Here is a 15714-nt window from a genome sequence, read left to right on the forward strand (position 1 = left end):
AAATACTCATTATCATCTTTCGTTTGATACCCATATTGTACAAGCGCATTCTAGAGTCACCCCTGGTCCACCTTTATGGCGATATCTCGAAAAGGCGTCCACCTATAGAACTAAGGGCCACTCCCCTTTAAAATACTCATTAACACCTTTCATTTGATACCCATATCGTACAAACAACTTCTAGAGTCACTTCTGGTCCACCCTTATGGCGATATCTCGAACAGGCGTCCACCCATAGAACTAAGGCCCACTCCCTTTTAAAATACTCATTATCATCTTTCGTTTGATACCCATATTGTACAAGCGCATTCTAGAGTCACCCCTGGTCCACCTTTATGGCGATATCTCGAAAAGGCGTCCACCTATAGAACTAAAGGCCACTCCCCTTTAAAATACTCATTAGCACCTTTCATTTGATACCCATATCGTACAAACAAATTCTAGAGTCACCTCTGGTCCACCTTTATGGCGATATCTCGAAAAGGCCTCCACCCATAGAACTAAGGTCCACTCCCTTTTAAAATACTCATTAACACCTTTCGTTTGATACCCATATTGTACAAGCGCATTCTAGAGTCACCCCTGGTCCACCTTTATGGCGATATCTCGAAAAGGCGTCCACCTATAGAACTAAGGGCCACTCCCCTTTAAAATACTCATTAACACCATTCATTTGATACCCATACCGCACAAACAAATGCTAGAGTCACCCCTGGTCCACCTTTGTGGCGATATCTCGAAAAGACGTCCACCTATAGGACTAAGGGCCACTCCCTTTTAAAATACTCATTAACACCTTTCATTTGATACCCATATCGTACAAACAAATTCTAGAGTCACCTCTGGTCCACCTTTATGGCGATATCTCGAAAAGGCATCCACTCATAGAACTAAGAGCCACTCCCTTTTAAAATACTCATTAACACCTTTCATTTGATACCCATATCGCACAAACAAATGCTAGAGTCACCCCTGGTCCACCTTTGTGACGATATCTCGAAAAGACGTCCACCTATAGGACTAAGGGCCACTCCCTTTTAAAATACTCATTAACACCTTTCATTTGATACCCACATCGTACAAACAAATTCTAGGGTCACCTCTGGTCCACCTTTATGGCGATATCTCGAAAACGCGTCCACCCATAGAACTAAGGGTCACTCCCTTTTAAAATACTCATTATCATCTTTCGTTTGATACCCATATTGTACAAGCTCATTCTAGAGTCACCCCTGGTCCACCTTTATGGCGATATCTCGAAAAGGCATCCACCTATAGAACTAAGGGCCACTCCCCTTTAAAATACTCATTAACACCTTTCATTTGATACCCATATCGCACAAACAAATGCTAGAGTCACCCCTGGTCCACCTTTGTGGCGATATCTCGAAAAGACGTCCACCTATAGGACTAAGGGCCACTCCCTTTTAAAATACTCATTAACACCTTTCATTTGATACCCATATCGTACAAACAAATTCTAGAGTCACCTCTGGTCCACCTTTATGGCGATGTCTCGAAAAGGCGTCCACCCATAGAACTAAGGGCCACTCCCTTTTAAAATACTCATTAACACCTTTCGTTTAATACCCATATCGCACAAACAAATGCTAGAGTCACCCCTGGTCCACCTTTGTGGCGATATCTCGAAAAGACGTCCACCTATAGGACTAAGGGCCACTCCCTTTTAAAATACTCATTAACACCTTTCATTTGATACCCACATCGTACAAACAAATTCTAGGGTCACCTCAGGTCCACCTTTATGGCGATGTCTCGAAAAGGCATCCACCTATAGAACTAAGGGCCACCCCCCTTTAAAATACTCATTAACACCTTTCATTTGATACCAATATCGTACAAACAACTTCTAGAGTCACTTCTGGTCCACCCTTATGGCGATAGCTCGAACAGGCGTCCACCCATAGAACTAAGGCCCACTCCCTTTTAAAATACTCATTAACACCTTTCATTTGATACCCATATCGTACAAACAAATTCTAGAGTCACCTCTGGTCCACCTTTATGGCGATATCTCGAAAAGGCGTCCACCCATAGAACTAAGCGCCACTCCCTTTTAAAATACTCATTAACACCTTTCGTTTGATACCCATATCGCACAAACAAATGCTAGAGTCACCCCTGGTCCACCTTTGTGGCGATATCTCGAAAAGACGTCCACCTATAGGACTAAGGGCCACTCCCTTTTAAAATACTCATTAACACCTTTCATTTGATACCCATATCGTACAAACAAATTCTAGAGTCACCTCTGGTCCACCTTTATGGCGATATCTCGAAAAGGTGTCCACCCATAGAACTAAGGGCCACTCCCTTTTAAAATACTCATTATCATCTTTCGTTTGATACCCATATTGTACAAGCGCATTCTAGAGTCACCCCTGGTCCACCTTTATGGCGATATCTCGAACAGGCGTCCACCCATAGAACTAAGGTCCACTCCCTTTTAAAATACTCATTATCATCTTTCGTTTGATACCCATATTGTACAAGCGCATTCTAGAGTCACCCCTGGTCCACCTTTATGGCGATATCTCGAAAAGGCGTCCACCTATAGAACTAAGGGCCACTCCGTTTTAAAATACTCATTAACACCTTTCGTTTGATACCCATATCGTGCAAACAAATTGTAGAGTCACCCCTGGTCCACCTTTGTGGCGATATCTCGAAAAGGCGTACAACCATAGAACTCAGGGCCACTCCCTTTTAAAATACTCATTATTATCTTTCGTTTGATACCCATATTGTACAAGTGCATTCTAGAGTCACCCATGGTCCACGTTTATGACGATATCTCGAAAAGGCGTACACCTATAGAACTAAGGCCCACTCCCTTTTAAAATACTCATTATCATCTTTCGTTTGATACCCATATTGTACAATCGCATTCTAGAGTCACCCCTGGTCCACCTTTATGGCGATATCTCGAAAAGGCGTCCACCTATAGAACTAAGCGCCACTCCCTTTTAAAATACTCATTAACACCTTTCATTTGATACCCATATCGTACAGACAAATTCTAGAGTCACCTCTGGTCCACCTTTATGGCGATATCTCGAAAAGGCGTCCACCTATAGAACTAAGCCCCGCTCCCTTTTAAAATACACATTAAAACCTTTCGTTTGATACCCATATTGTACAAACGCATTCTAGAGTCACCCCTGGGCCACATTTATGGCGATATCTCGAAAAGGCGTTCACCTATAGAACTAAGGCCCACTCTATTTTAAAATACACATTAACACCTTTCGTTTGATACCCATATTGTACAAACGCATTCTAGAGTCACCCCTGGTCCACGTTTATGGCGATATCACGAAAAGGCGTTCACCTATAGAACTAAGGCCCACTCCCTTTTAAAATACACATTAACACCTTTCGTTTGATACCCATATTGTACAAACGCATTCTAGAGTCACCCCTGGTCCATCCTTATGGCGATATCTCTAAATGGCGTCCACCTATAGAACGTTGACCCACTCCCTCTTATAATACTCTTTAATACCTTCCATTTGATACCAATGTCATTCAAACACATTCCAGGGTTATCTTAGGTTCATTTTCCTACATGGTGATTTTCCCTTTTTTTGTCTCCATAGCTCTCAACTGAGTATGTATTGTTCGGTTACACCCGAACTTAGCCTTACTTGTTTTGTTAATTTTTGAACTTGCATTGTTCGGGATTTGAACCAAAGACCTTCGGTGTGGTAGGCGGATCACGCTACCAACTCACCATGACGCCTTTCCTTCTTTTCAAATTTGGTAACAGGTTTTCAAAATTTGCTTCATTTTCTTAACCCAGGAGTAATTTTGGATAGGAAACTATCCTGGAGGGAAAACGCTCAGGAGCGTGTGAAAAAATCAACGGTGGCACTGTACAGCTGTAGGGGTGCTGTTGCGCGAAGATGAGTACTATCACCGGATATTACCCTATGGCTCTACACTGCTGTGGTTAGACCAATTATTTTATACGGGGCATTGGTCTGGTGGACGAGCCTAGATACTAAATCAAACCTACGGGCACTCCAGAAGGTACAAAGAAGTGCTCTAGTCTGTGTGGGGGGTGCACGGTGCACCACCCCTGCGGAGGCACTGGACACGCTTTTTAATGTGTTGCCAATAGATTCAATGACCAAGCAATGTGCGGCCCTGGTTGAGGGAGCCGCCGGACCTGAGCGATAGGCTGTAGACATATACTGACGGCTCCAAACTGGATAATAAGGTGGGTAGCGGTGTCTTAGCACCTCAACTAGAGTGGAATCTATCTTTTAGCCTACTCGTTCATTGCAGCGTCGTTCAGGCGGAGGTGGCTGCTATTAACGAGGCCGAGCTGAGAAATGCTGTTCACGGCTATAACGAAATTTGTATTTACTCTGACAGCTAGGCTGCACTAAAAGCGCTTGGATAGGGCTTATGTAAGTCCAGGACATTAGACAAGTGCGGCAAATCTCTCAACGAGATCGCTGAGCAAACTTCCCTTATTCTGGTATGAGTGCCTGGACACTCGGATGTACCGGGCAATGAGATGGCTGATGAACTTGCAAGAGGGGGCACATCCGTTCCGCTTTCGTCGTCTTGGAAGGGATTGAGCATGCCGCTTGCTACCTGTAACCTCACTTTGAAAGGGATTTGCCTTAGGGAAGCGGGTGTGAGATGGAGCCATCTTGAATCCTGCTACCTCCTTCTTCTTGGAAGGGGGACTTATCTCTGGTGGTTGGATTTATAACCGGCCACATAGCAATCGGGAGGCATGCACAACGGCTGGGTGCTCCCTATAATGATTACTGCAGGAGCTGCAAAGACGTAGAGGAGATAGAAACAGTGAAGCATTTTCTGTGCGATTGTCCGGCGCCTTGGCACAAGAGGAAGAAATCTGTCAGATCTCCTTTTTTTGAAGATCTTTGTGATATGGATATCTTAGAACCTAAGAAATTCCTGACTTTTGCTAAATCGACCTGTTGGTTTGAGTAGGGGAGAGATCCGCGTGGTATCATAACGGAACCTTTATGGGCCTAAGTGCACTGGTGCTCGCACCGGTGGCCACTCTTACCCATCCTAACCTTCTTAACCCATTCAGTAGATTTGCAGCGTACTTACAAATCTACAAATGTCGTCAAGTTCGCGAGTATTTGGTATTCACAAATATTTTAAATATTCTCTAGCTGCTAGTCAGCAGGTTTTTAAACAAACTGTATTTTAAGTATCATGCAAAATCTTACCAGAGAAAAAGTAGTGCATTTAAAAATACGTAATAAATGGTATGACAACGAGCTAGCCAATATGAACAAATTCAAATTTGAACTTTTCAAACTGGCTCAAATCTCAGGAAACTGGGACGAATACTGGAATATAAAAAATAAATACAAACAGTTGGTAAAAATTAAAAAAGTTAAGTATATGGAATATAATATAAATAAAAATTGTCATGATAGCAAAATGATGTGGAAATATCTAAAACAGGCCATAAGTATGGGAAAAGAAGATACATCAATAAAGAAGATTGTAATAAACGGTCAAATATACAAGGGCGAATCGGAAATTGCTGTCAACTTAAATAAATATTTTGTTGATAGTATTACTGATATTTGTAATAATATAGAGGTATTTGATAGAGAAGTATATATAACTAATCAAAGAAACTGCGTTTTTAAATTTATCAAAGTTGGATCAGATGACATCGCTGAACTTGTCAGTAAGTTCAAAGCTGTGAGAGGTGGAAAAAAATTGTTATCAGATGGTGCGGTGAAAGATGCAACCCCCTATTTAGGCATCTTCTATTCTCAAATAGTAAATGAAAGTTTAAGTAGTGGCATAGTGCCTAGTATGTGGAAAACTTCAACAATTGTTCCCATAGAGAAAGTTAAAAATACTATTAAAGCAGAGGAGTTACGGCCCATAAATTCATTGCCCAGTGATGAAAAAATTTTAGAACTTGTGGTAAAGAACCAATTGGTTCAGTACTTAGAAAAAAATAAGATACTTATAAATCAACAATCGGGCTTTAGAAAAAATCATTCCTGTGAAACAGCATTAAATATAGTTTTAGCTGAATGGATATATGATCTTAGTAATAAAATGTCGATTTTAGCAGTTTTTGTTGATCTTAAAAGAGCTTTTGAAACCATAGATATAAAAATACTAGTGGAAAAATTATCAGACATAGGCATTCAAGGTTTAGAACTAGACTGGTTTAAAAGTTTTTTAAGCAACCGTAAACAAAGAACAATCATTGGCTCACCGTTGTCGGATGAAGTGGATGTTAGGGTTGGGCTTCCACAAGGCTCTGTCCTCGCTCCAATTTTATTCAACATTTACATTAATGATATTAATTCAATTCTGAAATATAGTTCAATAAAATTGTTTGCTGACGATGCACTAATTTGGATAATGAAAATGATTTAAGAAATAAATTACAAAGTGACTTAAATGCCCTTTATATTTGGTTGTGCGCTAACAAACTTAAACTTAATATCGAAAAAACTAAATACATGTTAATAACTAGAAAGAATGTTTCCGATATTGGTACTCTCAAAATAAATAATTCAGAAATTGAAAACGTAGATTCTATTAAATACCTTGGTATCGTAATAGATTGTAAATTAAAATTCAACGTCCATGTCGCTTATATAACAAATAAAATAGCAACTAAAATATGGTTTATGCAAAGAACCTGCAAAAACCTAAGTAATTACTATAAAAGTAAAGTATATCGATCCGTTGTTGAACCTTACTTTTTATATTGCTCTACAATTTTATTTGTTATGAAAGATTCGCAAATCGATAAATTGCAAAAAATGCAGAATAAAGCTATGCGATTCATCTTAAACAAACGTTATGATACCCCAATAAAAGATATGCTACTTAGTTTAAATTGGATGAGCGTGAAGCAACAAATATTTTTCTTTACGATGAAGTTTATATACAATATAAAAACCGGAAATTTACCTGAATACTTAAGAACAAATATTAGAGTTAATTATGATGTCCATGGAAGAAATACAAGACAAAGAAATGATTTCAAATTACCTAATTATAAAACAGAATCTGAACAGAATAGTCTTTTCTACAAAGGGTTAAAATGCTTCAATGAACTACCTGAATACATAAAAAATAGTGATAATAACTTGTTTAAAAAAAGGTTATACACTTACGTCAAATCTATGTAGGATAAAATAAATACTAAGATCTGAGCTGGTTTGTGATACGTATTCCTAATTTATATATCTAATTCTAAAATTACAAATTTCCTCGTGTATATATATATATATACATATATCTACTTAAACTGATGTACCTATTGTTAAACTACTGTACCTATTGTTAATTAATGCAATAATTTTTTTTTTTTTTCAATTGTATAAACTAGGCTCTTCGAGTCGTAATAAATAAATGAAATGAAAATGAAGCTCGGCATTGCATTATTATTAATGAAAATGTTTATCATTTGCCAATACATATATATACGTGTACATATTAAGTTCATGCAAATGTTTTCAAAATCAATATTTATTAGGTACATATATACATACATATACTTTGTTTGTTTAAAACCATGAGAAATCATTTTGGTAAGCGCAACAAATAATTATCTTTTCAAACAATTCATTAAGGAACATTAAATAAAAAATTTGTTTGTTTTTGTTGACTCATTTAAAAGTTCTATGCATTACTAAAACAAATTATTGTTTTTTATCTCTAAATGTTTTTTATTGTTTTTTCTTTATGTTGTACATTTTCACATTCATTGAGCTGAGAATATGATGATAACGACGAAAGCAACTTGAAATATGACGAGGTGGCCGAGTGGTTAAGGCGTTGGACTGCTAATCCAATGTGCTCTGCACGCGTGGGTTCGAATCCTATCCTCGTCGCACTTAAATTATATTAAATGCTTTTTTTTAAATTCAAAATGAATGAAATATCATGTCAATATTTGTAATTTTAATAATAATCGTACAATATTTGATGTTTAACTCATTAAACGCTAGTGTTACATATATGTAACGTTTAAAGCACTATATTTATATACGATTTTTCAAAATTGCAATTTTAAATGTTTCAAACTTTTAAATAAGAATCGCAGTAAATATAGCAAAGAGTGAGAGTGCACTACAGTTTAGCTCTTCTGTTTAGTATAACAAAAGCAATAGAGCGTTGAAGACGATGCAAATTTCACATACGTAAAAAAACTATCCAAATGGGAACACGCTATCGGTAAGTAGTAATTTTAGCAAAGTGCAAGACATTATGTGAAAGCTTTGTTCTACATATTTTAATAATTTTATGAATGCATGTGTTCGTATAAAAAAAGATATGAAAATAACTGTACTTATAAGTTTTTTTTTCGTTTCTTGTAAGCGTGACATATATGACACGCTCGCGGGTTCGCTTTATGTATAAACATTTATATAAAGATTTGTGCGGTCAATGTAAAAGTATAATATTTGTTGGTTACCAGGGAAAAACTATCTGTCGAGGATATTTGCGCCGTTTTGGAGGAATTCAATAACAATGAAGAAGATGAAGTGAAAGCTATTTATATCGAGGCACCTGATGCGGGCGCTCTTTCAGGTGAAGATTCAAGTGATGAAGACGGGGGAAGTTTAGAAAACTTGCCGCATACATAGCTTGTAGAGGAGAGTGAAGTAGTAATAAGAAAAAAGACCGACGTCGAAGAGAACCCCGACTTCAATATAGATACTGAAATTTTAGACTACTTGAATCATTCCCTGTCGGATTTAGAAGTAAACCTTTTGGAAGAATCATTTTCTTCTGAGAAAGCACCCGAAAAGCCGAGTGCATCGCTGTCAGCTCAAAAGCCAATAATCGTCGTCGCAAGGCAGCTTCAACGCAACCACATAGTAAGGCGAAGAGAACCAAGCCATCCTTTTCATGGGTCGACGATAACACCCAACATAGAGTTCCAATTTTTCCTAACGGTAATTACAGTGACTGCACCAACTTAGAGCCATGCGAGCAGTTCCAAAAGTTTTTTGATGACGATTTATTGCAAATGCTATGTGACGAGTCAAACAGGTATTCAGTCCTAAATAATAATGGGAACCCAAGTATTACAGTGAGAGAAATGAAGGTCTTTTTGGGAATTATGATAATAAGTGGATATACCTATTCTCCAAACAAAGAAGCATATTGGAGCGTTGACAAAGATATTCAAAATGGTGTTATTATTGACTCGATGAGACGTGATCGTTTTCGAGTGATTTTCATAAACTTGCACTTTATTGACCCAGAAAAGATAGATTTATCAGACAAAATATGGAAATTGAGACCCATAACGGATGCTCTGAAGGTGAAGTTCGCAAAAAACTTTCATCCAGAACAGAATTTGTCCTACGATGAATCAATAGTGGAATACTACGGCAGGCATGGTTGTAAACAATTTATTAGAGGCAAACCATTGAGATTTGGATATAAAATGTGGTGCCTAAATACGCCTTCCGGCTATCTGCTAAACTTTGAGATGTATCAGGGTAAAAACCCTAGAACAAACGAGGAATACGCTGCAGGCTATGGAAAGAACGCTGCTCCTTTATTTTCAATGATTGATGAATTTGATGAAACGTGGAAGCCACTTCCCTTTCGATTCTTTTTTGATAATCTCTTCACTTCAATACCTGTTTTACTTGGACTAAAAAAATATGGATATGAAGGAACTGGAACCATTCGTCAAAATTATATACCAAACTCTTGTCCTTTGCCACTGAAGGATAAGTTGAAGAAAATGGAACGCGGTTATATTGCTAGTTCTCGGATTTCTGAGTGTGGTATTATAGTCACAAAATGGGTAGACAATGCAGCAGTTTCCATCGCATCAACTTTATTTGGAAAGGAGCCAGTCGGGAAAGCTATAAGGTACTCTAGAGCTGAACATTCAAAGGTTCAGGTTCAAATTCCAAATGCTGTTGTAATGTACAATAAGAATATGGGTAGCACGGACCGCATGGACCAAAACGTCAACGCTTACCGGATCGGAGCTAGAGGAAAAAAGTGGTGGTTTTCAATTTTTACATGGTTGGTTGATGTATCCATTCAAAATGCTTGGCTCCTACATAGAAGAGGCGGACAAGGGTTAACCCAACTACAGTTTAGAAGAAGTATTGCTAATCACTTTTGTCGCACTTACGGAGAAGTCCGAGGTCCATGGGGATTTAGACGTCCGGAATCTCAAAAATGTTAATTTTCATGTTAGCATGAAAAATTTTATTACATAATAGAAACACGCGAGTGTTACATATATGTCACGGGTCGTTCAGACTCATCAGGATAGAGGTTGAAACTTTTAGTTGCAGTTTTGGGTACATATCAGTCCTTGTAGTAACCACAAAAAATTTGGTTGTTCTAACTTTGCTATTTAGCTTTCGCGTTTAATGGGTTAATTCACGTTTTAGAATTCGATTTGATAAAAGAATTCGCGCTGCTTTGGTCATGCGAGAATAGCGCCTGAAAGTAAATAAAACAAAAACAACATTCATATTACGGAAAAAAGAGAACAAACCGTTTTAGCTGCAAGGTACACAATTATCATTATTAATCGATTTATAATAATAATGGTACCCATACCTGTATATTAGGCCGGGTCGATTTGTGGGGTGCAAAAAAATCGCCCATTGCTCTGCGAAAATCATATTCTAGGGATCAAAATAAGAAACTTTGCCGAAGGAACCATACCTCTAAAACGAATTCTGGTGTCCCCCAATTTGGGTCGAACTTTTGGGTAGGGGCAAATTTTGAAAAATCCCACTTTGACCCATTTAGAGTGCTCCAATCGAGTCCAAATGTATGACCGACCCCCACTAACTTTGGAGGCCCGACCCACCGATGCCAGTGGCACACCCCCTGGAACCCCCCTGGGGGTTCACCATACAAACATTTCAAAAAATCGCCGGTTTTGCACTTTACATGAAAAAATCAGCGAAATGCCTATGTTTTTTCTTTTTGGAGTTTATTTTTATACTCAGTTGAGCAGAGCTCACAGAGTATATTAAGTTTGATTGGATAACGGTTGGTTGTACATATATAAAGGAATCGAGATAGATATAGACTTCCATATATCAAAATAATCAGGATCGAAAAAAAATTTGATTGAGCCATGTCCGTCCGTCCGTCCGTCCGTCCGTCCGTCCGTTAACACGATAACTTGAGTAAATTTTGAGGTATCTTGATGAAATTTGGTATGTAGATTCCCGAGCACTCATCTCAGATCACTATTTAAAATGAACGATATCGGACTATAACCACGCCCACTTTTTCGATATCGAAAATTTCGAAAACCCGAAAAAGTGCGATAATTCATTACAAAAGACAGATAAAGCGACGAAACTTGGTAGATGGGTTGAACTTATGACGCAGAATATAAAATTAGTAAAATTTTGGACAATGGGCGTGGCACCGCCCACTTTTAAAAGAAGGTAATTTAAAATGTTTGCAAGCTGTAATTTGGCAGTCGTTGAAGATATCATGATGAAATTTGGCAGGAACGTTACTTTTATTACTATATGTACGCTTAATAAAAATTAGCAAAATCGAAGAAGGACCACGCCCACTTTAAAAAAAAAATTTTTTTAAAGTAAAATTTTAACAAAAAACTTATCATGTTTACAGTATATAAGTAAATTATGTCAACATTCAACTCCAGTAATGATATGGTGCAACAAAATACAAAAATAAAAGAAAATTTCAAAATGGGCGTGGCTCCGCCCTTTTTCATTTAATTTGTCTAGGATACTTTTAACGCCATAAGTCGAACAAAAATTAACCAATCCTTTTGAAATTTGGTGGGGGCATAGATTTTATGACGTTAACTGTTTTCTGTGAAAATGAACGAAATCGGTTGATGCCATGCCCAGTTTTTATACACAGTCGTTCGTCTGTCCTTCCGCATGGCCGTTAACACGATAACTTAAGCAAAAATCGACATATCTTTAATGAACTTAGTTCACGTGCTTACTTGAACTCACTGCATCTTGGTATGAAAAATGAACGAAATCCGACTATGACCACGCCCACTCATTCGATATCGAAAATTACGAAAAATGAAAAAAATGTCATAATTCTATACCAAATACGAAAAAAGGGATGAAACATGGTAAGGTAATTGGATTGTTTTATTGACACGAAATATAACTTTAGAAAAAACTTTATAAAATGGTTGTAACACCTACCATATTAAGTGGAAGAAAATGAAAATGTTCTGCAGGGCGAAATAAAAAACCCTTAAAATCTTGGCAGATATTACATATATAAATAAATTAGCGGTCTCCAACAGATGATGTTCTGGGTCACCCTGGTCCACATTTTGGTCGATATCTGGAAAACGCCTTCACATATACAGCTACCACCACTCCCTTTTAAAACTCTCATTAATACCTTTAATTTGATACCCATATCGTTCAAACTCACTCTAGAGTCACCCCTGGTCCACCTTTATGGCGATATCTCGAAAATGCGTCCACCTATAGAACTAAGCCCCACGCCCTTTTAAAATACTCATTAACACCTTTCATTTGATACCCATATCGTACAAACATATTCTAAAGTCACCCCTGGTCCACCTTTATGGCGATATCTCGAAACGGCGTCCACCTATGGAACTAAGGATTACTCCCTTTTAAAATACTCATTAACTCCTTTCTTTTGATACCCATATTGTACGAACAAATTCTAGAGTCACCCCTGGTCCACCTTTATGGCGATATCTCGAAACGGCGTCCACCTATGGAACTAATGATTACTCCCTTTTATAATACTCATTAACACCTTTCGTTTGATACCCATATCGTACAAACGCATTCTGGAGTCACCCCTGGTCCACCTTTTTGGCGATATCTCGAAAATGCGACCACCTATACAACAACCACCACTCCCTTTTAAAACCCTCATTAATACCTTTAATTTGATATCCATATCGTAGAAACACATTCTAGAGTCACCCCTGGTCCACCTTTATGGCGATATTTCGAAACGGCATCTACCTATAGTACCAAGGCCCACTCCCTTTTAAAATACTCATTAACACCATTCGTTTGATGCCCATATTGTACAAACAAATTCTAGAGTCACCCCTGGTCCACCTTTATGGCGATATCTCGAAACGGCGTCCACCTATGGAACTAATGATTACTCCCTTTTAGAATACTCATTAACACCTTTCGTTTGATACCCATATCGTACAAACGCATTCTGGAGTCACCCCTGGTCCACCTTTTTGGCGATATCTCGAAAATGCGACCACCTATACAACAACCACCACTCCCTTTTAAAACCCTCATTAATACCTTTAATTTGATATCCATATCGTAGAAACACATTCTAGAGTCACCCCTGGTCCACCTTTATGGCGATATTTCGAAACGGCATCTACCTATAGTACCAAGGCCCACTCCCTTTTAAAATACTCATTAACACCTTTCATTTGATACCTATATCGTACAAACGCATTATAGAATCAACCCTGATCCACCTTTATGGCTATATCCCTAAATGGCGTCCACCTATAGAACTATGGCCCACTCCCTCATAAAATACTTATTAGTGCCTTTCATTTGATACACATGTCATATAAACACATTCCAGGGTTTCCCTCGGTTCATTTTCCTACATGGTTATTTTCCCTTATGTTGTCACCATAGCTCTCAACTGAGTATGTAATGTTCGGTTACACCCGAACTTAACCTTCCTTACTTGTTCTCTTTAGATATTTATTTAGTCAGAACATATGTAAATGAAAAAATGAATTTAACTTAGTAATAGAAAAGAAATTTAAAAAATTTTTTAGAAATTAGCGTTTTTACAACCATTTTAAAACCAAGGCATCACTGTGATGCATTTGCATGTCGTAAACATAGTTGTGTGGGGTTTTATTCAACCGTTTTAAAAAATGAAGGTATCACTGTGACACAATTGCAGATCGTCTCGTAGACCATATATAACGCAACAGTTTTTGTGAATGCATTGAGTCGTTGTGAATAACTCAAAGTGTGAAGTGCTAATTTCAGATAAAAAAATATTTCAAAAAAAATAATAAGTGAAGTGACCATTCCAAATCAAAAAGTTTACAATGAATCCACCAACCTCTACACCGCAAGATGAAGCAACTACATCAACAACTATCGAAAACCCAATGAGTCATATACCCAAGCATGATGTTACTGTTTTTGGTGTGTCTACTGATTTAACTGATCTTAATTTACGAACCCATCTGGATATCTTGAGATATTATTTTTACTTAAGCGAACGTGCTAAAACAGAACAAAAAAAAGTTTTCCCATAAATCATTCACTATTCAAGTACAAGATAAGTTGATTGGAATTTGGGAAAAACTTGGTATGGAAGTAATGCTGAAAAAAAGTGTATTTAATAAATTGAATAAATTGCTTGACAAGTATCAAGAGCAAACCAAGAGAAGAAACAACACCCAACAATTTACAGAGTATGTAAAATCTCTGGAAACAATTTTTTACATTGGAACATGTAAATGCGATTTGAAGGCAGCTCCATGTGCATGCGGCTGGGTTCCCGAACGCCTCAAAGAGTTCATGCACGATCAACATAATCAGAGAAGGCTAACAATGGATGCATTTATGATGGAAACTGAAGAGCAAGGAGCAACGTCTATGTCATCAATGCCAACATACCAAGACCCCGATGATTCAACATACGCGCCGCCACCGGTTCAAGAAGATATGGATAGAAGCACAAGTTCACAATACACAGAGAGATACGATTGTTTTAACTTTGCCTTGGTATGTGACAGATTTGGCGTGCCTGACAGAGTAGCATCAGCATTGGGAACCGCTCTTTTGCAAGATTTTAAAATTAAAGATAAGCATGGGAAACCTCTCATCATGGATAAATCGAAAGTTCGCAGAGAAAAAGAGAAATGCAGACAAGAACTGCTTCGCAAACGGTTAGATAATACCAATTTGTTAGCGTTTTCATTCGATGGCAGAAAGATGATACTTTAACTATAGATAAAATTGATGAGAAGTATCATACTAGGATGGTAAAAGAACCTCATCTTGTTATTTTGAGAGAACCCAGTTCTGAATTGATTGGTTACGTAAGACTGGAACCTGAAACCGCTGAATACAAAACAACCAAATTAAATGGTTTTTTCAACGATAAAAATATATCACTGGATGCATTAATTGGAATATGCACTGACGGTGAGCCAACAAACACTGGCCCACACGGTGGAATTATACGACGATTCGAATTGCTGTTAAAAAGACCATTGCATTGGTTCGTTTGCCTTATACACTTCAACGAACTTCCGTTTCGGTATTTGTTTGAAGCTTTGGATAAATCAACCTGCACTGGACCAAGATCGGCAACCGGAAAACTGAGCCGTCAAATCGAAACTTGTGAAACTCTTCCGGTAAGTTATTGCTATCACTAATTTATTATAACTGTCAACCATTTTTAATTATTTTATTATTATATATTTTCAGGTGGTGGACGGCTTCCAGAAAATTGAGTTGCAAAATATGCCCCCTGCTCCAGAAAAAATTTAATTTTCCACCGATTCGAAGTACTTATACGACATGGCCCATGCACGACCGCTTCCCAAGGCAGTCGGTTCTATGTACCGGAGCGACTCGGGATTTTTCCCGACCAAGGACTGTCATTTCAGTGTGACCCCATCTAATTTGTTTCGTCCCTCCCACAAATTGT

General features: G+C 37.9%; 1 non-coding gene across 1 annotated transcript; it reads left to right on the top strand.

The window, feature by feature from the left end:
• Positions 1-7810: 7810 nt before the first annotated feature.
• TRNAS-GCU (transfer RNA serine (anticodon GCU)) lies at positions 7811-7892 on the top strand. The gene has a single exon. It is a non-coding gene; the product is annotated as a tRNA-Ser (tRNA).
• The last annotated feature ends 7822 nt before the right edge of the window (positions 7893-15714 follow it).

The sequence above is a fragment of the Eurosta solidaginis genome, chromosome 5 (genome assembly GCF_040869045.1).
Source record: "Eurosta solidaginis isolate ZX-2024a chromosome 5, ASM4086904v1, whole genome shotgun sequence".
Lineage (NCBI taxonomy): Eukaryota > Metazoa > Arthropoda > Insecta > Diptera > Tephritidae > Eurosta > Eurosta solidaginis.